Source organism: Leuresthes tenuis, unplaced genomic scaffold (genome assembly GCF_036924035.1).
Source record: "Leuresthes tenuis unplaced genomic scaffold, fLeuTen1.0.hap1 SCAF_134, whole genome shotgun sequence".
In the NCBI taxonomy this organism is placed as follows: Eukaryota; Metazoa; Chordata; class Actinopteri; order Atheriniformes; family Atherinopsidae; genus Leuresthes; species Leuresthes tenuis.
In genome coordinates, this window is record NW_027325488.1 from 1212 (window position 1) to 24031 (window position 22820).

The 22820-nt window shown below is 41.9% G+C and overlaps 4 non-coding genes across 4 annotated transcripts; 2 read left to right on the forward strand and 2 right to left on the reverse strand.

Moving 5' to 3' along the window:
* The first annotated feature begins 4719 nt into the window (after positions 1–4719).
* On the forward strand, positions 4720–4833 carry LOC140287439 (U5 spliceosomal RNA). The gene has a single exon (XR_011911606.1). It is a non-coding gene; the product is annotated as a U5 spliceosomal RNA (small nuclear RNA).
* Positions 4834–8077: 3244 nt separating this feature from the next.
* LOC140287445 (U2 spliceosomal RNA) lies at positions 8078–8261 on the reverse strand. Its single transcript, XR_011911612.1, has one exon. It is a non-coding gene; the product is annotated as a U2 spliceosomal RNA (small nuclear RNA).
* Positions 8262–8569: 308 nt separating this feature from the next.
* On the reverse strand, positions 8570–8683 carry LOC140287440 (U5 spliceosomal RNA). Its single transcript, XR_011911607.1, has one exon. It is a non-coding gene; the product is annotated as a U5 spliceosomal RNA (small nuclear RNA).
* Positions 8684–22289: 13606 nt separating this feature from the next.
* Positions 22290–22480, forward strand: LOC140287443 (U2 spliceosomal RNA). Its single transcript, XR_011911610.1, has one exon. It is a non-coding gene; the product is annotated as a U2 spliceosomal RNA (small nuclear RNA).
* Positions 22481–22820: the final 340 nt, after the last annotated feature.

Below are 22820 nucleotides of genomic sequence, written 5' to 3' on the forward strand. Positions count from 1 at the left end.
TGAGTAATTATGGCTGGACATTCACACCTACTTGCAGCCGAACACAACCTCTCTCGCTTTTGATGATGTATGGACCGGCATTCTTACCTTTTCTAACACATTTTTCAGCAATTATGGTCGGAGATTCACACCTACTCACAGCCGAACAACTCCGCTCCCGCATTTGATGGTGTATAGTCGGGCATTCTCACCCTTTCTCATCAGCTTTTTGCAAATTATGATCTGACATTCACACCTACTTGCAGTCGAACAGCTCTGCTCCCGCTTTTGATTATGTATGGTTGGATATTCGAACCTTTTCTTAACTGCTTTTTACAAACTTTGGTTGGACGTTCACACCTTCTTGTAGCCGAACACATGCACTCCTGCTTTTGATGATGTATGGTTGGGCATTCGCACCTTTTTTTTACCCATTTTTCAGGTATTATGGGTGGACATTCACACCTTCTTGCAGCTGAACACCTCCTCTCCCACTTATGATCATGTGTGGTTTGATTTTCGAAAATTTTCTTTCATGTTTTCTAGCAATTATTGATGGACATTTAGACCTTCTTGCAGCTGAACACCACCTCTCCCGATTTTGATTATGTATGGACCGGCATTTTTACCTTTTCTAACACATTTTTCAGCAATTATGGTTGGAGATTCACACCTACTCACAGCCGAACAACTCCGCTACCGCATTTGATGGTGTATAGTCGGGCATTCTCACCCTTTCTCATCAGCTTTTTGCAAATTATGATCTGACATTCACACCTACTTGCAGTCGAACAGCTCTGCTCCCGCTTTTGATTATGTATGGTTGGATATTCGAACCTTTTCTTAACTGCTTTTTACAAACTTTGGTTGCACGTTCACACCTTCTTGTAGCCGAACACATGCACTCCTGCTTTTGATGATGTATGGTTGGGCATTCGCACCTTTTTTTTACCCATTTTTCAGGTATTATGGGTGGACATTCACACCTTCTTGCAGTTGAACACCTCCTCTCCCACTTATGATCATGTGCGGTTTGATTTTCGAAAATTTTCTTTCATGTTTTCTAGCAATTATTGATGGACATTTAGACCTTCTTGCAGCTGAACACCACCTCTCCCGATTTTGATGATGTATGGACCGGCATTTTTACCTTTTCTAACACATTTTTCAGCAATTATGGTTGGAGATTCACACCTACTCACAGCCGAACAACTCCGCTACCGCATTTGATGGTGTATAGTCGGGCATTCTCACCCTTTCTCATCAGCTTTTTGCAAATTATGATCTGACATTCACACCTACTTCCAGTCGAACAGCTCTGCTCCCGCTTTTGATTATGTTTGGTTAGATATTCGAACCTTTTCTTAACTGCTTTTTACAAACTTTGGTCGGACGTTCACAATATCTTGCAGCCGAACACCTCCGCTTCCGCTTTTGATGGTGTATATTCGGGCATACGAACCTTTTCTTACCCGCTTTTTACAAACCAAGGTCGGACTTTCACACCTTCTCTTAGCTGAACAACTCCGCTCCCTCTTTTGATTGTGTACAGTCGGGTAATTTAACCTTTTCTTACCCGCTTTTTACCATCTATGGTCGGACATTCACACCGTCTTACAGCGGAACACCTCCGCTCCCTCTTTTGATGATGTATGGTTAGGCATTCGCACCTTTTCTTACCCATTTTTCAGTAATTATGGGTAGACATTCACACCTTCTTGCAGCTGAACACCTCCTCTCCCGCTTATGATCATGTGCAGTTTGATATTCGAACATTTTCTTTCATGTTTTCTAGCAATTATTGATGGACATTCAGACCGTCTTGCAGCTGAACACCTCCGCTCCCACTTTTGATGGTGTATAGTCGGGCTTTCGAGCCTTTTCTTCCCCGGTTTTTACAAATTATGGTTGGACATTCAGACCTTCTTGCAGCCGAAAACCTCCACTCCCTCTTTTGATCATACATTGTCGGGCATTCGCACCTTTTCTTACCCGCTTTTTACAAACCATGGTCGGACTTTCACACCTTTTAGTAGCCGAACAACTCCGCTCCCGCTATTGATTGTGTACAGTCGGGTATTTTAACCTTTTCTTACCCGCTTTTTACCAACTATGGTTGGACATTCACACCTTCTTACAGCAGAACACCTCCGCTCCCTGTTTTGATTATGTATGGTTTGACTTTCGCACCTTCTCTCACCCGCCTTTTACTATGGTCGGCCATTCACAGCTTCCTCTCCACCATACTTGTATGGTGGGATATTCACACCCACTTGCATCCGAAGACCTCCGCCCCCACTTTTGTTGATATTTAGTCGGTCATTCGCACCTTACCCGCTTTTGGCAAACTATGGCCTTCTTGCAGCCAAACACCTCTGATCTCGCTTTTGATGATGTAAGGTTGGGCATTCAGACCTTGCTTCACCTGCTTTTCACCAAATATAGTCGGACATTCACACCTTCTTGCAGCCGAACACTTCCGCTTTTAGTGTTCTATGAGGCATTCACATATTTTTTTTCACCGTATTTTATAGATTATGGTTGGAAATTCTCACCCACTCTCATCCGAAGACCTCTCCTCCCGCTTTTGTTAATATATAGTCGGGCATTCGAACCTTTTCTTACCCGCTTTTTACAAATTATGGTCGAACATTCACACCTACTTGCAGCTGAATACTTCCGCTCCACCTTTTAGGTATGTATGGTTGGCATTTGCACCTCTTTTTATACTGATTGCTGAAGATTAAGTTGTTCTTTCTCAAACTACAATTTTTTTTCAATTGTTGAAACTTGATTTGAAGTGGATAAATAAGGAGGAAAAACAGTTTTAAGTCAGGCTGATAGAAGGAATTAATTTTATAGCAAAATCTGTATTTCGTCATATGTCGAGAGATGCTTATTGCTGAAGAAGTTCTTTCTCATTCTACAAAGTACAACATTGTTTATCGTTGAAACTTGATTAGACATGAATAAATATGAAGGACAAAGCAGTCTTAACTTGGTTTGAGTTAATGAATTCGTTTTATAGGAGAATCCGAATTCGTGCATAACTCATAAAATAGAGCTTATTTTCGGATTCCTGAAGAATGAGTCTGGTTCTATCTCATAATACAAAGTTTGTTGTTTATTGTTGAAACTTCATCAGAAGTGAAGAAATAAATGAATGCCTATCAACAAATGTGGGATCTAAACTCTAGTGCTTCCTCTAAAATAATTTCCTTTCTCAATTTAGAAATGTGTGTGTGTAAGTCACAACACCCATGACACCAAAACGGCTTTCTTTTCTCTACACTCTGCACTATGAGCACACACACCAAATCGGAAAGGCTTTTTTCTCTCTTTTCTACATTATGGACTGTGGGGACACAAAACCGCTCTCTCTCTTTTTTTTTTTTAATCGTGTGCCAGGGCGTTGTCTCACGTATTAGATTATGCTTAAGATACGAATGGGTTTATCAGTCACATCAGAATCCATACATACTGATCCTCCCGTAATAAAATGGTCGGATCTTATCAAACACACTTTGTTTCTTGTGACAATCAAGTCAGCGAAACAGCGTATACACGTCAAGACACTGAATCAAGTTTGCCACAAGAACTCATAAGTTTGGCAGTATTGCTCTGCCGTCAGCAATCATACACCCATTTTATTTTCGTGAGACATGTGCAAGCACCTGTTCATCTACTGTTCTATCACTATGAATTGGTGATCTATTATCAATAAGGATACTTCTACAACTACTATCAAAGTATGTCCGGACTTCTTATGTTGTCAGTTGCTATATATGAATAAGTGGGCAGCTACTGACAAGCATTAAGCATGTCACACAGCCCAAACATATAACATTTCAGGACACACCACACAGTTAACAACCACAGTGAAGCGTGTCAAAGCCCAAACATGTAACATTCAACAGGACACTTACACAACACATTCAAATCAAACAGTCAGACAACATACAAGAACCTATACCCCAGCCGGCATTGCTCCCTGCCTATTTTCCTACAACTCACTATGTGTGCGCACACCTTTATTCACAAACTCTTCAACTTATACTCTTTTACCGAAGCTGCTACAGCTCGATTGGCCAAATACCCTTAGATCCTATTTCGGTGAATTTGACATCTGCCTTGCATGTAACAGATTAGCTGTTTAGCAGTTTTAATTTAGTTTGAGTGAAGGAATTCATTTTATAGCAAAATCCGAAATCGTGAAGAACTCATGAAAGTAAGCTTATTCTCGGATTCCTGAAACTTTAGATTTGCTCTTTCTTTTACTGCAAAGTACAACGTTGTTTTTTTTTTGTTTAAATCTTTCTAGACATGGTAAATATTAAGGACAAAGCAGTTTTCACATAGTTTGAGTGAAGGAATTCATTTTATAGATAAAATCCCAAGAGTCTGCTGAGAAAAGAGAGTGAATGCGAAGTAGACTTTAACACGGCTATGGGAGCGAGCCGAGTGTGGGCTAACCGGGAGAATTGCTTGAAAGAAACGCGACACCGAATGAGCGATCAGAACAAAGCCTCAATACGGGATTCTCGTGGTGTTTTTGTTGCTGCCTTGTCTTTTGCACAGAGTAAAAGACAAGGCAGCCATCGAATAGGGCCCGATTGTTCCTACTTGGTCAGCCGAGGAGCAAGGGGGGGGGAGCAAGCGTCTCAACCAAGCAAAGCTCACCATGGGGAAGGTGGCTATGCCAACTAGCCTGATGCCCTGCTCCCGCAGTGACGGATAATCGTACTCTGGTTTCTCTTCATAACGTACAAGTCTTTCGCCTTTTACTAAAGATTTCTGTGGAGAGCAGCACTAATGAGTTGTTTCTATTTTTGGCAGGCTTTACCTTTGCGGGTGAAGCCCTTTCTGTCTGTGCAAAAGAAATCTTCTTACTGTGCAGAGTGACTTCTCTGAGTAGAGTCGCCTTACTTGTTGCGACTGTGCCGATGTTCGAAGCTGGAGTGCAAAGTTGTTGCTTGAATGGTGCTTGCTGGAGCGTGCGGGAGTGCAAAGTTATACCATTTAAAAGGGCTGAAGAGTGCTCAGTGCAGCGGGTGGGCGACACTCTGGCCACCTTGAAAACCGAGGTTACATCCACTACCAGGGGCAGCCCAAGTTCTGCCGCAAGTGTGGTGAGCATGGGCACCTGGTTGAGGCTTGTACCAAGGTGTTATGTGGGAAGAGCAGAGAAATTGGGCAAACTTTTGGAGAGTGTCCAAATGGCAGGAAATGTAATCTCTGTGGAGAATTAAATCACCTCTTCAGAGATTGCCCTAAATCTTTTGCCAACAAATTAAAGACGGTAAAGCCACAGTCAAGCCAACAAAGAGAAGGACCAAAGGTGGCAGTTGGTGAACAAAGTGAAGAGGTTGACCCAATAAATTCAAACTTCCCGCAAAAAGCTTGGATTGGAAGTGAGGAGCAAAAAGGGGAGGGGCCTGTAGAGGCCTCACCACTCAGTGTTGAAGTCTGTGAGAATTCACAGGCAGAGGGTGGAGCTACGCTAAATGAGGAGGAAGAGCAGACAGGTGAGTCTAGTGAAGATACTCACCTCCCCGAAGGTCAACAGCCGAAGAGGACGGCATCTGAGCCTCTGATTCCCCAGTGGTATCAGAGAAGAGGGGAAGGGTTAGGTCCCTTTCAGACAGTTCTTCAGTGGAAGAACCTAGAGTCTTCCCCTCCGACTCACCAAATGAGGTCTCCTTTTTAACTTCAGCTCTGCAATCGACCCCCAGGGACTCAAAGTTAAATGCAACATTGCGTCAGAGGCCAACATCGAGAGTCCGAAAAGGAAATATAGATCACCCTACTCACTTTTCACCTAAAGAAATGAAGGAAGAGCTAGTTTCCCAAGAAATAACCTGTGTGTAATTTGTTTTGATAACTTAGAAAAACGAAAATGACATACCTACTTTCCTTTATGCTTTTAATGGTTCTCACCTTCTCAACACTAAATGTGAGAAGTGTGAAATCAAAGACAAGAGCCCAGAGTATTTTATCCTTCTTAGACTCCATAAAATCAGATGTGTTTTTAATACAAGAATGTGGACTACCTTTTTTAAAAAAACATAGACAATGGGAGGAAATGTGGCCCCATTTATCGATATGGAGTGGCTCAAATCAAAATAAAAATGATGGTGTGGCCATTCTAATTAAAAATCTGCATGTTCTGGTGAAAGGTAGCACAGTGGTGAGAGACGGACGGGCACTTTTAGCACACTTGAATTTTATGGGGCAAGACTTTAACCTCTTAAATATTTATGGTTTCAATGGAAAAAATGAAAGGTATGACCTTTTAGAAGATATACAGCTTTACATGCTAGGGCAAGTACCTTTAGTTGTAGGAGGGGATTTTAACTGTATCTTGAGCAGGAAAGATAGAAAAAGAGCAGGGGTAGATTTTAAAGTGGATAAGACTTCGATTTTACTTCAGGGCATATGCAGGGATTTTAAGCTTACTGACTGTTTTAAAACCATGCATCCCAGAGAGGAGGGCTTCACCTGGTTTAGTCATGATGGCACCAGAGCCTCTCGCATTGATTATTTCTTTACTAGAGATTGCCCACCCACTGATGTTAGATTAACCCCTGTTTTCTTTTCAGACCACCTTATGCTCTCCTGCACCCTTTCACCCCCTTCTGGTGTGACGGTAGGAAGTGGTCTGTGGAAACTCAACTGTTCCCTGTTGGAGGATGAAATCATAGTCAGTCAGTACAGGGAATGTTATAAAGAGTGGCAGACCCTTCAAGACCTCTACGAAACACATGCACAATGGTGGGAAATGGTGAAGGAAACGACCCAGACTTTTTTTAAACAGCAAGGTAAACGTAAAAAAAGGAAAGAGAATAGATGTATGATGGGACTACATAAACGCTTACAGCGCAACTTTAAACTAAATCAGTGTGGCATAGACTTTAAAGAAGAAATCAAAGATGTCAAAAAGGAAATGTCAGTTTTAGCAGAAATAAAGAGTAAAGGAATTTTTGTAAGAAGCAGGGAGCAGGAAATTGAGGAAGGTGAAAAAGAAAGAAAGTTATAAATAAAAAGGAGTGTAATCAAAATCTAAAAAGAGAAGATGGGTTTTTAACAAAATCCACACAAGAGATGATTGAAACTGTACATACCTTTTATAGTAACATGTACAAAGAGAAACCAGTGCACTTGGAAACATCGGCAGAAATCTTAAAATTCGTTGACAAAACCGTAAAAGAGAATGCACACTTGACACAGAATTTTACTGCTTTAGAGTTAAAAAAATGCCTAACAGGTTTTAAGAGAAGTCGAGCTCCGGGTTTAGACGGGCTTCCTGCAGAATTCTATCTGACCTATTGGGACCTTTTATCATCAGACATTTTAGATGTTTTTAAAGATTTTGAAAAACTCGACCGACTGCCTGACAGTTTTAGAGTGGGAATAGTGACTCTACTTTATAAAAAAAATGATAAGACTGACCTAAAGAATTGGAGGCCCATCACACTTTTAAACTTTGACTGTAAACTTTTTAGCAAGGTTTTAGCGACACGGATGTCCTCTGTTTTAGAGGAGGTAATTCACCCAGACCAAGCTTGTGCCATCTCAGGGAGACAACTCACCGACAGCCTCGTACTGATTCGAGACATCATTGATTACGCTAGAGACAGAAACACCCGGCTTGTCATCTTAAATTTAGACTTTGAAAAAGCATTTGATCGGGTCTCGCATCAATATCTCTTTCAGGTGTTGCAGCCATCGAAAAGGGCCCGATTGTTCCTACTTGGTGAGCTTTGCTTGGTTGAGACGCTTGCCCCCCCCCCCTGCTCCTCGGCTGACCAAGTAGAAACAATCTATTCGATGGCTGCCTTGTCTTTTACTCTGTGCAAAAGACAAGGCAGCCACAAACACCACGGGAACACCGTATTGAGGCTTTGTTCTGACCACTCATTCGGTGTCGCGTTTCTTTCAAGCAATTCTCCCGGTTAGCCCGCACTCGGCTCGCTCCCAGAGCCGTGTTAAAGTCCACTTCGCATTCACTCTCCTTTCTCAATAGATTAAAAGAAAGTTTCATCTTGGGCTCCCTGAAACTTCCATCCTGCACCGCTGTTTGCTTTTTCACAAGAGCAGAGGAGAGCGCACCGTTCCCAGCGGCACTGCAGTACCGGGTCGAGGCTTGGAGTGAACGGAGCAAGCTTCTTTTTCAACTCCTATTCTTAAAAATCCATTTAATATGTTGTTCTCGTATAGAGGACATATTAAACTGATAAGAACAGATACTACACTTGATCTTAGCCAAAAGGCCGAGAAGCGATAACTGTCCACTGTTTCAGGTCCGAGGGCCCTTGCTGGCACAATGCGCACTTGTAGCAGTGTTCTTTTTATGGCCATAGGTGGCCAGAGTGTCACGTTGCACCTCCGCCCACCCGCTGCACTGAGCACTCTTCAGCCCTTTTAAATGGTATAACTTTGCACTCCCGCATGCTCCAGCAAGCACCATTCAAGCAACAACTTTGCACTCCAGCTTCGAACATCGGCACAGTCGCAACAAGTAAGGCGACTCTACTCAGAGAAGTCACTCTGCAAAGTAGCAAGATTTCTTTTGCACAGACAGAAAGGGCTTCACCCGCAAAGGTAAAGCCTGCCAATAATAGAAACAACTCATTAGTGCTGCTCTCCACGGAAGTCTTTAGTAAAAGGCGAAAGACTTGTATGTTATGAAGAGAAACCAAAGTACGATTATCCGTCACTGCGGGAGCAGGGCATCAGGCTAGTTGGTTTAGCCACCTTCCCCATGGTGAGCGAGAATCCCGTATTGAGGCTTTGTTCTGACCGCTCATTCGGTGTCGCGTTTCTTTCAAGCAATTCTCCCGGTTAGCCGACACTCGGCTCGCTCCCATAGCCGTGTTAAAGTCTACTTCGCATTCACTCTCTTTTCTCTGCAGACTCTTGGGATTTTATCTATAAAATGAATTCCTTCACTCAAACTATGTTAAAACTGCTTTGTCGTTCATATTTACCATGTCTAGAAAGATTTAAACAAAAAAAACAACGTTGTACTTTGCAGTAAAAGAAAGAGCAAATCTAAAGTTTCAGGAATCCGAGAATAAGCTTACTTTCAGGAGTGCTTCACGATTTCGGATTTTGCTATAAAATGAATTCCTTCATTCAAACTAAATTAAAACTGCTAAACCGCTAATCTGTTACATGTAAGGCAGATGTCAAATTCACCGAAATAGGATCTAAGGGTATTCGGCCAATCGAGCTGTAGCAGCTTCGGTAAAAGAGTATAAGTTGAAGAGTTTGTGAATAAAGGTGTGCGCACACATAGTGAGCTGTAGGAAAATAGGCAGGGAGCAATGCCGGCTGGGGTATATGTTCTTGTATGTTGTCTGACTGTTTGATTTGAATGTGTTGTGTAAGTGTCCTGTTGAATGTTTGGGCTTTGACACTTCACTGTGGTTGTTAACTGTGTGGTGTGTCCTGAAATGTTATATGTTTGGGCTGTGTGACATGCTTAATGCTTGTCAGTAGCTACCCACTTATTCATATATAGCAACTGACAACATAAGAAGTCCGGACATACTTTGATAGTAGTTGTAGAAGTATCCTTATTGATAATAGATAAACTAATTCATAGTGATAGAACAGTAGATGAACAGGTGCCTGCACGTCTCACGAAAATAAAATGGGTGTATGATTGCTGACGGCAGAGCAATACTGCCAAACTTATGAGTTCTTGTAGCAAACTTGATTCAGTGTCTTGACGTGTATACGCTGTTTCGCTGACTTGATTGTCACAAGAAACAAAGTGTGTTTGATAAGATCCGACCATTTTATTACGGGAGGATCAGTATGTATGGATTCTGATGTGACTGATAAACCCATTCGTATCTTAAGCATAATCTAATACGTGAGACAACGCCCTGGCACACAATCAAAAAAAAAAAAGAGAGAGTGGTTTTGTGTCCCCACAGTCCATAATGTAGAAAAGAGAGAAAAAAGCCTTTCTGATTTGGTGTGTGTGCTCATAGTGCAGAGTGTAGAGAAAAGAGAGAAAAGAAAGCCGTTTTGGTGTCACGGGTGTTGTGACTTACACACACACATTTCTGAATTGAGAAAAGAAATTATTTTAGAGGAAGCAGTAGAGTTTAGATCCCACATTTGTTGATAGGCATTCATTTATTTCTTCACTTCTGATGAAGTTTCAACAATAAACAACAAACTTTGTATTATGAGAAAGAACCAGACTCATTCTTCGGGAATCCGAAAATAAGCACGAATTCGGATTCTCCTATAAAACGAATTAATTAACTCAAACCAAGTTAAGACTGCTTTGTCCTTCATATTTATTCATGTCTAATCAAGTTTCAACGATAAACAACGTTGTACTTTGTAGAATGAGAAAGAACTTCTTCAGCAATAAGCATCTCTCGACATATGACGAAATACAGATTTTGCTATAAAATTCATTTCTTCTATCAGCGTGACTTAAAACTGTTTGTCCTCCTTATTTATCCACTTCAAATCAAGTTTCAACAATTAAAAAAAAATTGTAGTTTGAGAAAGAACAACTTAATCTTCAGCAATCAGTATAAAAAGAGGGTAACAAAAGGTGCAAATGCCAACCATACATCACTAAAAGGTGGAGCGGAAGTATTCAGCTGCAAGTAGGTGTGAATGTTCGACCATAATTTGTAAAAAGTGGGTAAGAAAAGGTTCGAATGCCCGACTAAATATTAACAAAAGCGGGAGGAGAGGTCTTCGGATGAGAGTGGGTGAGAATTTCCTACCATACAAGTATGGTGGAGAGGAAGCTGTGATTGGCCGACAATAGTAAAAAGCAGGTGAGAAAAGGTGCGAATGTCAAAACATACATGATCAAAACAGGGAGCGGAGGTGTTTGGCTGCGACAAGGTGTGAATGTCCACCCATAATTAATGAAAAACGGGCAACAAGTAGGTTCGAATGCCCAACCATACATCATCAAAAGCAGGAGTGGATGTGTTCGGCTTCAAGAAGGTATGAATGTCCATCAATAATTGCTATAAAACATGAAAGAAAATTTTCGAATATCAAACCGCACATAATCATAAGCGGGAGAGGAGGTGTTCCGCTGCAAGAAGGTGTGAATATCCACCCGTAATTACTGAAAAATGGGTAAGAAAAGGTGCGAATGCCCAACCATACATCATCAAAAGCAGGAGTGGATGTGTTCGGCTACAAGAAGGTTTGAATGTCCGACCATAGTTTGTAAAAAGCGGGTAAGAACAGGTTTGTATGCCCGACTGTACACAATCAAAAGAGGGAGCGGAGTTGTTCAGCTACAAGAAGGTGTGAAAGTCCGACCATGGTTTGTAAAAAGCGGGTAAGAACAGGTTCGTATGCCCGAATATACACCATCAAATGTGGGAGCGGAGGTGTTCGGCTGTGAGTAGGTGTGAATCTCCAACCATAATTGCTGAAAAATGTGTTAGAAAAGGTAAGAATGCCGGTCCATACATCATCAAAAGCGGGAGAGGTGGTGTTCGGCTGCAAGTAGGTGTGAATGTCCAGCCATAATTACTCACAAATGTGTAAGAAAAGGTAGTATTGCCAGACCATACATGATCAAAACAGGGAGCGGAGGTGGTTAAGCTGCAAGAAGGTGTTAATGTCCGACTAAAGTTTGTAAAAAGCGGGTAAGAAAAGGTGCGAATGCCCGACAATGTATGAAGTAGTAGAAGAAAGAGCAAAACTGAAGGATCAGGAATCCGAGAATAAGCTTATTTTCTTATGGGCAAGTGGGAACTGCTTTGTCCTTCATATTTATCAATGTGTAGATGGATTTCAACTTCTTCTACTGCAAAGTCCAATGTTTTTCTTTGTTGAAGTCGATCTAGACATTGATGAATATGGAAGGACAAAGCAGTTTTAACTTGGTTTGAGCAAAGCAATTCATTTTATAGCAAAATCCGAAATCGTGCAGAACTCATGAAAGCAGGCTTATACTCGGATTCCTGAAACTTTAGATTTGCTCTTTCTTTTACTGCAAAGTACAACGTTGTTTTTTTGTTTAAATCTTTCTAGACATGGTAAATATGAAGGACAAATCAGTTTTAACATAGTTAGAGTGAAACCCAAATCATGCAGAACTCACGAAAAGCTTTTTCTCGCTTTTCACTGCTTTTTACAAACTTTGGTCGGACGTTCACACCTTCTTGCATCCGAACACCTCCGCTTCCGCTTTTGATGATGTATATTCGGGCATTCGAACCTTTTATTACCCGCTTTTTACAAACCATTGTCGGACTTTCACACCTTCTTATGGCGGAACACCTCCGCTGCCTCTTTTGATGGTGTATGTTCGGGCATTCGAGCCTTTTCTTACCCGCTTTTTACAAACTATGGTCGGACATTCACACCTTCTTGTAGCCAAACACATCCAGTCCTGCTTTTGATGATGTATGGTTGGGCATTCACACCTTTTTTTTTACCCATTTTTGAGGAATTATGGGTGGACATTCACACCTTCTTGCAGCTGAACACCTCCTCTCCCACTTATGATCATGTGCGGTTGGATATTCGAAATTTTTTTTTCATGTTTTCTAGCAATTATTGATGGACATTCAGACCTTCTTGCAGCTGAACACCTCCGCTCCCTCTTTTGATGGTGTATATTTTGGCATTCGAACCTTTTCTTACCCGCTTTTTACAAACCATGGTCGGACTTTCACACCTTTTAGTAGCCAAACAACTCCGCTCCCGCTATTGATTGTGTACAGTCGGGTATTTTAACCTTTTCTTACCCGCTTTTTACCAATTATGGTCGGACAATCACACCTTCTTTCGGCGGAACACCTCCGCTCCCTGTTTTGATCATTTATGGTCTGGCAATACTACCTTTTCTTACCCGTTTTTAGGTAATTATGGCTGGACATTCACAGCTTCTTGCAGCCGAACACCTCTTCTCCCGCTTTTGATGATGAATTGTCCGGCATTCTTACCTTTTCTAACACATTTTTCAGCAATTATTGTCGGTCATTCACACCTTTCTCATCAGCTTTTTGCAAATTATGATCTGACATTCACACCTACTTGCAGCCGAACACCTCGGCTTCCGCTTTTGATGGTGTATATTTTGGCATTCGAACCTTTTCTTACCCGCTTTTTACAAACCATGGTCGGACTTTCACACCTTCTTTTAGCCGAACAACTCCGCTCCTGCTATTGATTGTGTAGAGTCGGGTAATTTAACCTTTTCTTACCCGCTTTTTACCAACTATGGTCGGACATTCACACCTTCTTACAGCGAAACACCTCCGCTCCCTCTTTTGATTGTGTATGTTCGGGCATTCGAACCTTTTCTTACCCGCCTTTTACAAACTATGGTCGGACATTCAAACCTTCTTGTGGCCGAACACATCCACTTCTGCTTTTGATGATGTATAGTTGGGCATTCATACCTTTTCTTACCCATTTTTCAGTAATTATTGGTGGACATTCAGACCTTCTTGCAGCTGAATACCTCCGCTCCCGCTTTTGATGGTGTATAGTCGGGCTTTGGAGGCTTTTCTTCAACGGTGTTTACAAATTATGGTTGCGGAACACCTCCGCTCCCTGTTTTGATAATTTATGGTCTGGCAATACTACCTTTTCTTACCCGTTTTTAGGTGATTATGGCTGGACATTCACAGCTTCTTGCAGCCGAACACCTCTTCTCCCGCTTTTGATGATGAATGGTCCGGCATTCTTACCTTTTCTAACACATTTTTCAGCAATTATTGTCGGTCATTCACACCTTTCTCATCAGCTTTTTGCAAATTATGATCTGACATTCACACCTACTTGCAGCCGAACACCTCGGCTTCCGCTTTTGATGGTGTATATTTTGGCATTCGAACCTTTTCTTACCCGCTTTTTACAAACCATGGTCGGACTTTCACACCTTCTTTTAGCCGAATAACTCCGCTCCCGCTATTGATTGTGTAGAGTCGGGTATTTTAACCTTTTCTTACCCGCTTTTTACCAACTATGGTCGGACATTCACACCTTCTTACAGCGGAACACCTCCGCTCCCTCTTTTGATGGTGTATGTTCTGGCATTCGAACCTTTTCTTACCGACTTTTTACAAACTATGCTCGGACATTCACACCTTCTTGCAGCGAAACACCTCCGCTCCCTCTTTTGATTGTGTATGTTCGGGCATTCAAACCTTTTCTTACCCGCCTTTTACAAACTATGGTCTGACATTCAAACCTTCTTGTGGCCGAACACATCCACTTCTGCTTTTTATGATGTATAGTTGGGCATTCACACCTTTTCTTACCCATTTTTCAGTAATTATTGGTGGACATTCAGACCTTCTTGCAGCTGAACACCTCTGCTCCCGCTTTTGATGGTGTATAGTCGGGCTTTCGAGGCTTTTCTTCAACGGTGTTTACAAATTATTGTTGGAAATTCAGACCTTGCAGCCGAACACCTCCGCTCCCTCTTTTGATCATACATTGTCGGGCATTCGCACCTTGTCTTACCCGCGTTTTACAAACCATGGTCGGACTTTCACACCTTCTTGTAGCCGAACAACTCCGCTCCCGCTATTGATTGTGTACAGTCGGGTATTTTAACCTTTTCTTACCCGCTTTTTACCAATTAGGGTCGGACATTCACACCGTCTTACAGCGGAACACCTCCGCTCCCTCTTTTGATGGTGTATGTTCGGGCATTCGAACTTTTTCTTACCCACTTTTTACAAACTATGGTCGGACATTCAAACCTTCTTGTAGCAGAACACATCCACTTCTTCTTTTGATGATGTATGGTTGGGCATTCGCACCTTTTCTTACCCATTTTTCAGGAATTATGGGTGGACATTCACACCTACTTGCAGTCGAACAGCTCTGCTCCCACTTTTGATTGTTTGGTTGGATATTCGAACCTTTTCTTAACTGCTTTTTACAAACTTTGGTCGGACATTCACACCTTCTTGCAGCCGAACACCTCCGCTTCCGCTTTTGATGGTATATATTCGGGCATTCGAACCTTTTCTTACCCGCTTTTTACCAACTATGGTCGGACATTCGCACCATCTTACAGCGGAATACCTCCGCTCCCTCTTTTGATGGTGTATGTTCGGGCATTCGCACCTTTTCTTACCTGCTTTTTACAAACTTTGGTCGGACGTTCACACCTTCTTGCAGCCGAACACCTCCGCTTCCGCTTTTGATGGTATATATTCGGGCATTCGAACCTTTTTTTACCCGCTTTTTACCAACTATGGTCGGACATTCGCACCATCTTACAGCGGAACACCTCTACTCCCGCTTTTGATGATGAATGGTCTGGCATTCTTACCTTTTCTAACACATTTTTCAGCAATTATTGTCGGTCATTCACACCGTCATTGGAGACGTCCTTTGAGTGAAGGAATATATTTCCCCATTCCAAGTCTGAGAATGGGAAACAGTAGTGAAAAAATATGTGCGCCTACTTTATTGGCTGTGTCGCTCACTCCAGAGCAATTCGATTTTTTTAATGTTTGTGGTGCTCGCCCTCACATTTCCTTGGCCAAACCTACACACTGGCATTGACAAGGTGTGGGAGAGTTTGTTGCTACATGTCAGAAAGAAACAGATTGGACCGTTTCACCTGCTGATCCAAATTTGATGTTTTCTGAACGATTGTCAGCATACAAAAAAACATTTTTGAGTACAATGCATTGTCAAAGAACTGTGGAATTAATTCCTACCACAGAATCACATTTTTCAGCAACTTTTGTTGGTCATTCACACCTTTCTCATCAGCTTTTTGCAAATTATGATCTGACATTCACACCTACTTGCAGCCGAACACCTCGGATTCCGCTTTTGATGGTGTATATTTTGGCATTCGAACCTTTTCTTACCCGCTTTTTACAAACCATGGTCGGACTTTCACACCTTCTTTTAGCCGAACAACTCCGCTCCCGCTATTGATTGTGTAGAGTCGGGTATTTTAACCTTTTCTTACCGGCTTTTTACCAACTATGGTCGGACATTCACACCTTCAACATGCCCTTCAATGTCCACAATTTTGGCGTCACGAACAGGATCCCTCGACTGGTGTCTCTGGACCGGACCGCAGTGCATGGCCAGCCTGGACTGAAGTAGCTGTTCCAGCCTCATACCTCCAAGGCCTTTTCTGAGAGAGAGGACTGGCAGGTCCTTTTCCTGAATACCAGCGCTCGGATCATTTTTTAAATATGATAGTCTGAGACGATAGGACTGCTTTTTAGTTTTTATTTGAATAAAAGAGGGTTTCCCGGTTGTGTCATTAGTGAGACAGAGATTTCATGGGTAAGTGAAACTTTTGAAGCAGTCCGAAGAAGTGTGAAGTACTCCGAAGAAGTGTGAGTACAGATTAAAGGTCCTCATTGGAGACGTCCTTTGAGTGAAGGAATATATTTCCCCATTCCAAGTCTGAGAATGGGAAACAGTAGGTCTCAGACTTTTGACCCTACCGGGGGACCTAAGTATGTTGAAATGAAAAAGAAATATGGTCCAGAGGTTTTCCACCTGAAGGTTCTTTTAGTATGTTAGAAATAAGAAAATTAGAAGAAAAGTTTTGCAAATATGAGAAAGAGATGAAGCAAAAAAAAAGAAAATTAAGTTTAAATAAGAAGTAAGAAAGGTATAGAATGTTGGAAAAAATAAAGTGTATTAAGAGAAAGAAAGGAAAATGTTAAACAAATGCCATGACGGAATGATGATAATAATTTAGTATGTGGACGAAAACATAATTCAGCTCTGATTAAGACTGAATCTTCTTTTAAACCACCACCATATTCCACTGATAACACTTTTTCTCCTTCTGCACCTCTTTACCCCACCCTGAGCGCTCTCGCTGTGCCGGATCCAGACCTGGACTCCTGCCCTCCACAACGCCTGCAACAACAACAGCCAGCCCTGCCACAAGCCTCTGGCTCTCGGGAAGAAGGGACTTCTTCCATCCTCCCTCGGGAAGAAATTCCATCATTCTCACAACATCAGTTACATAGGTCTGATGATGAGGAAAAGGAAGACGTTTGGTTCTCCAGCGTACCTGCCCAAGAACTTTTAACGCAAGTGACAAAAATCCTTTACCCACAATCTGGACTTCAGAGATCTAAACGTGAGAAAAAACAAAACCAGATTCAAACCATGCCTATGGTTAAAGTTGCAGTTCCCACTGGACCATTACTGGTTTATCGACCCTGGACTGAGACTGACATCATGGAAGCATAACAATGCTTACCAGATCCAGAGATTTCTGGACCCCATTTTGCTGACGAGTTGCGAGATTTCTGCGCACAATTCTGCCCGACCGGGGTTGAATTGCGTCGCATATTGGCAAAAAAGTTCAAACTGACCGACCTCTGCAAAATAGAGGCCAGTATGCTACAACTGGATTTGCGACCTACCAACAGTGAACGAGGACATAATGATAACGCTCAATATGAAGCAGCCATCCAAAGACTGTGTCAAGCCATCACCACTCAATTTCCAACCAAAATCAATATGTCCCACATTTACACCTGCAAACAGAAACCCGGTGAAGGGACTGATGATTTTGTACACCGCATCCTTGAGGAAGTCAGCAAGCACAGCGGTCATCAGAGACCAAGGGATTTGGGTAATGAATCAGGACCATGGGAGAGTATTGCATGCAATGCAATAATTAAAGGCCTCATGCCAGATGTCGCCACTGAAGTAAAGAACATTTACGTGGGATGGTGTGAGGGTCCTCGTTTGGCTGACGTTCGCCGATATGCTCGCCATGCTCATAACCAAGTTGAGACGCGTAAGACAACCAAAAGGGACAAGTGTGAAAAGGAGCTGCATTTGGCAGCCATGACCATGTATTACGCAGTTGGTGTAAACAGAGGACGAGGCCGAAGTTGAAGACGTGGACGTGTGGGAGAGGAGGTCGAAATGGGCCACGCCAGAGCTATGATCCGAATATTTGTTTTTACTGTGGCTGTGTCCACAGCTGAAAAGTGATGAAATTGGGCAAAAGGCTGACTGAGGGTGGGAGGCAGGTTCTGGACGTCACGCGGCAGCGGAGCCTCCACTAATGGGTGATAGCACAAACACACTCACACATTTTTCCTGCTCTGTGTAGTGAAGAAACGCTTGCCGACTGTGATTCACGTAGTAAAGTTTTGTATGCTAGTTCCGTCCTAGAGCAAAGATATTTCTCTCAGAATATAGGAACTTATGTTCATCAGTAGTGACGTCAGGGGAGGTTGATTGTCCTCCAAAGTTAAGTGGAAACCACGTTTACTCTATGTCTGCATCAGGCCAGGTTGTGAAGGAGAAAATGACATCGCCCATTGCGTGTGTCACTCCCGATGGGCTCTCCTTCAAACACTCATTTTTGTTATCAGAGTTGTGTCCCATTAACCTGATGGGCTGTGATCTCATGTGTAAATTAGGCATTATTTTAACTTCTACACCAGAGGGTGTTAACGTTATGTTACAGCCTGACAAAGTTTTTACAGCAGTGCAGTTTGATTCATCTGCACTTACATATGCTTATGAGTGGAAACTTCCCAGCTCTCCTTTTTCACAACAACTAGTGGAAGAAGCAAAAGCGTTAGTTTCACCCCTTTCTGATTTCATGCAACCTGCTGATTTGCACTGAACATCACACATTTCTTTGGGGCCTGACAATGACTATGAGAAGAAGTGAAAAAATATGTGCGCCTACTTTATTGGCTGTGTCGCTCACTCCAGAGCAATTCGATTTTTTTAATGTTTGTGGTACTCGCCCTCACATTTCCTTGGCCAAACCTACACACTGGCATTGACAAGGTGTGGGAGAGTTTGTTGCTACATGTCAGAAAGAAACGGATTGGACCGTTTCACCTGCTGATCCAAATTTGATGTTTTCTGAACGATTGTCAGCATACAAAAAAACATTTTTGAGTACAATGCATTGTCAAAGAACTGTGGAATTAATTCCTACCACAGAATCACATTTTGAAGCATGTTTTTAATCTGAAAAAGATTTGTCTTCGATACCCATGTTGGCTGAAGTGCCCAATGATCTTTGGGCGAAGAGCAAATATGATGTGGGGTTGTTTATTGTTGAAACTAGATTAGAAATAGATAAATATGAAGGACAAAGCAGTTTGAACTTGGTTTGAGAGAAGGAATTAATTTTATTGCAAAATCCGAATTCATGCATAACTCGTCAAATAGATAGTGAAGTGTCGTTCGTGAGCGATTCGTTCGATATGAACAAATTTTTTATATGACTCGGGAGTAACGAGTTGTCTCAGTGAGTGATTCGTTCATTTTCATGCAGTACCCTTCCTCACCACATGGCAGGCGGCAGCTTCATAAGCTCAGTCAGCAGGACAGGAAACAGTATTGATTCGTTCATGACTCAACTCCTCGACTGACGGGTCCTCGCACAGGAAACAGTATTGATTAGTTTACGACTCAACTCCTTGGGTCTTCGTTCATTTGTCACGTTTTAAATTCTACGTTTCATTTGACAGGCTGAAGAGCAGTAGGCACAACAGTTCGTTCACAAACCGCATCGTTAATCTCATAGACTATTCTACCATCAACAACTTGGAAACCACAATCGACTCTCTAGATGCAGAAAAAGCATTTAATGGAGGGAACTGGAAATTTTTATTCGCAGCATAAAACAAATTCGGGTTTGGGTCACACTTCATCAACTGGATAAGGATATTATATAGCTCCCCAAATGCAAGTGTCAGGACAAATGATCAAACTTCTCCAAGCTTCAGTCTGCAGAGAGGTACAAGACAGGGTTGCTCACTTTCTCCCTCACTTTTTGCTATTTTCATCAAACCTTTAGCAGCTGCTATCAGACAAGATAGAAATATTAAAGGCATCCAACCCCAAAATATTGAGCATAAAATAAGTCTTTATGCTGATGATGTATTATTTTTCCTTCAGAACTCAGAGACGTCTCTCACTCACACGATCACACTCATAAATAAATTCTCGGCACTTTCTGACTACTCTATCAAATGGTCTAAGACCACAGTTCTGCCCATTAACTGTAGGGTCCAGAATATACCTGCGATCACTTTACAGTCAGGAAATATTAGATATTTAGGCATAAACATTTCCTCCAGGCTCCCAGAGCTAACAAAGCTAAATTATGTGCAATTATTAAAGACAGTAGAGGACGATCTCTCTCGTTGGAAGTCCTTACCTATATCACTTATGGGGAGAGTTACAACCATTAAAATGATGATACTACCAAAAGTTAACTATTTGTTCTCAATGATCCCCATAAAACCATTTGCTACTTGGTTTAAGTCACTAGATTCATGCATCTCCAAATTTCTGTGGAAAAACAAACCACCACGTATTAGTTTAAAAACCCTACAGAAGACCAAGGACAGTGGTGGATTAGATTTACCTAATTTTCAGCACTATTCCTTAGCCAATAGGTTACAATATATATCAAAATGGTTTAAACCTTGTTGTTGTCACAGTTCCCAGAGACGTTGTAATCGTTGAGGATTCTATATTCACCCCCTCATTAGAGGCACGTGTTGCAGATTGATGACACTGAATCTTCTTCTCTGTTCATTGCTGGCATCATTCCCAGCATCGTAAGTGTTCGTGGCATTGTTAGCCTCTTCTTCTGGATCTTGATATCGAGCATCCTTTTGTATTTCTGGTTTGTAAGTCCTCTCTCTTCGTTCACCGGAGTCTTCGTCTCTTTGTCCTTGAGTTTGGTGATTTTTTCTTCTTTTGATGCCTTGACACAGTGTGACAGGTGATACCACGTGGGAGATCCTTTAACTTGGACTGCTGTCCCTGTGCTGCGAAATGGCTGTGCTGCTCAAATGGTCTCTCCTTCATCATATACACAGTTATTTATACATCACCTTCCACCATGAAGCGTTGTCCCTTTTTGTTTCTCTCTTTGTTCTTAAAATGCTGTTATGCATGTCTAAACCAATCCATTAAACTAGATCATTTTGGCAGTAAAGCGATCTACAATGTGCTTGGTCGCAAAGCTGCTCATCTGTGGTAAACAGCTCTTCAGAAAGGCATTCTTCAATTGATTTCACTAATTTTATGTAATAATTTTGTGATTTCCTACAAAACTACACTTCTTCTCCCATCTGTCTGAGTATTTAATATTGTCTGGGTCCCGTTAAAACATGTATTTTTCCCATCTAATTCCTTGTTTGCTTTAAAACAAGTATTCCCCATTTTCTATCCCTTCAGTAGCCAACCAGTTTGTATGGAGTACACTGGAGCAACTTGACTGATCAGTAAAACACTGCTTTTGTTGTCACCGCAAGGCTTCCCCCGTCGGTTGTTTCACTGAGACACTACTGAGTAACTACAACTCAACACAGTTTATACACATAACATTCATATACATACTAACAAACAAACAAACAATAATTTATCGCAATTTTCTCATCTCTGTTTGAACGTACACCCAGGTAAATATTCCTGTAGTCTTCTCATACCGACTATGGACCCATTCATTGTTTAACTTCACTGTTTTGCAAATCCTAATTGAATATTACACATTGACATTGAACTTTACTGGATAAGCAGGTCTTCATTGCATTCAGCAGCCTATATGTGAGCATCTATGTGTAAGCTGTTCTTCTTTGCATTTATCAGCAGCAAGCAATTCTTCACTGCACATGCATATGTAAATAGTAAAACAATTCCAATGTGTTAGCGAAACCTTCTACATCACAGTGGTTTCTAAGATCTATTTTAAGTTCTTTGCCATCAGTGAGATGACATAGTTTACAAAGCCCTTATTTACAAAATACCCTTAGATCCTATTTCGGTGAATTTGACATCTGCCTTGCATGTAACAGATTAGCGGTTTAGCAGTTTAAATTTAGTTTGAGTGAAGGAATTCATTTTATAGCAAAATCCAAAATCGTGAAGAACTCATGGAAGTAAGCTTATTCTCGGATTCTTGAAACTTTAGATTTGCTCTTTCTTTTACTGCAAAGTACAACGTTGAGCAGCACTAATGAGTTGTTTCTATTTTTGGCAGGCTTTACCTTTGCGGATGAAGCCCTTTCTGTCTGTGCAAAAGAAATTTTGTTACTGTGCAGAGTGACTTCTCTGAGTAGAGTCGCCTTACTTGTTGCGACTGTGCCGATGTTCGAAGCTGGAGTGCAAAGTTGTTGCTTGAATGGTGCTCGCTGGAGCGTGCGGTAGTGTAAAGTTATACCATTTAAAAGGGCTGAAGAGTGCTCAGTGCAGCGGGTGGGCGGAGGTGCAAAGTGACACTATGGCCATAAAAAGAACACCGCTACAAGTGCGCATTGTGCCAGGAAGGGCCCTCGAACGTGAACCAGTGGACAGTTATCGCTTCTCGGCCTTTTGGCTAAGATCAAGTGTAGTATCTGTACTTATCAGTTTAATGTCTGATGTGTCCTCTATGCAAGGACTACATATTAAATGGATTTGTATCAATAGGAGTTGAAAAAGGAGCTTGCTCCGTTCACTCCAAGCATCGACTTGGTACTGCAGTGCCGCTGGGAACGGTGCGCTCTCCTCTGCTCTTGTGAAAAAGCAAACAGCGGTGCAGGATGGAAGTTTCTTTTAATCTGCTGAGAAAAGAGAGTGAATGCGAAGCAGACTTTAACACGGCTCTGGGAGCGAGCCGTGTGCGGGCTAACCGGGAGAATTGCTTGAAAGAAATGCGACACCGAATGAGCGGTCAGAACAAAGCCTCAATACGGTGTTCCTGTGGTGTTTTTATAAAAAAAAAGGTGTGAATGCCCCATAGAAAACTAAAAGGTGGAGCGGAAGTGTTCGGCTGCAAGAAGGTGTGAATGTCCGACTATATTTGGTGAAAAGCAGGTGAAGCAAGGTCTGAAGGCCAACCTTACATC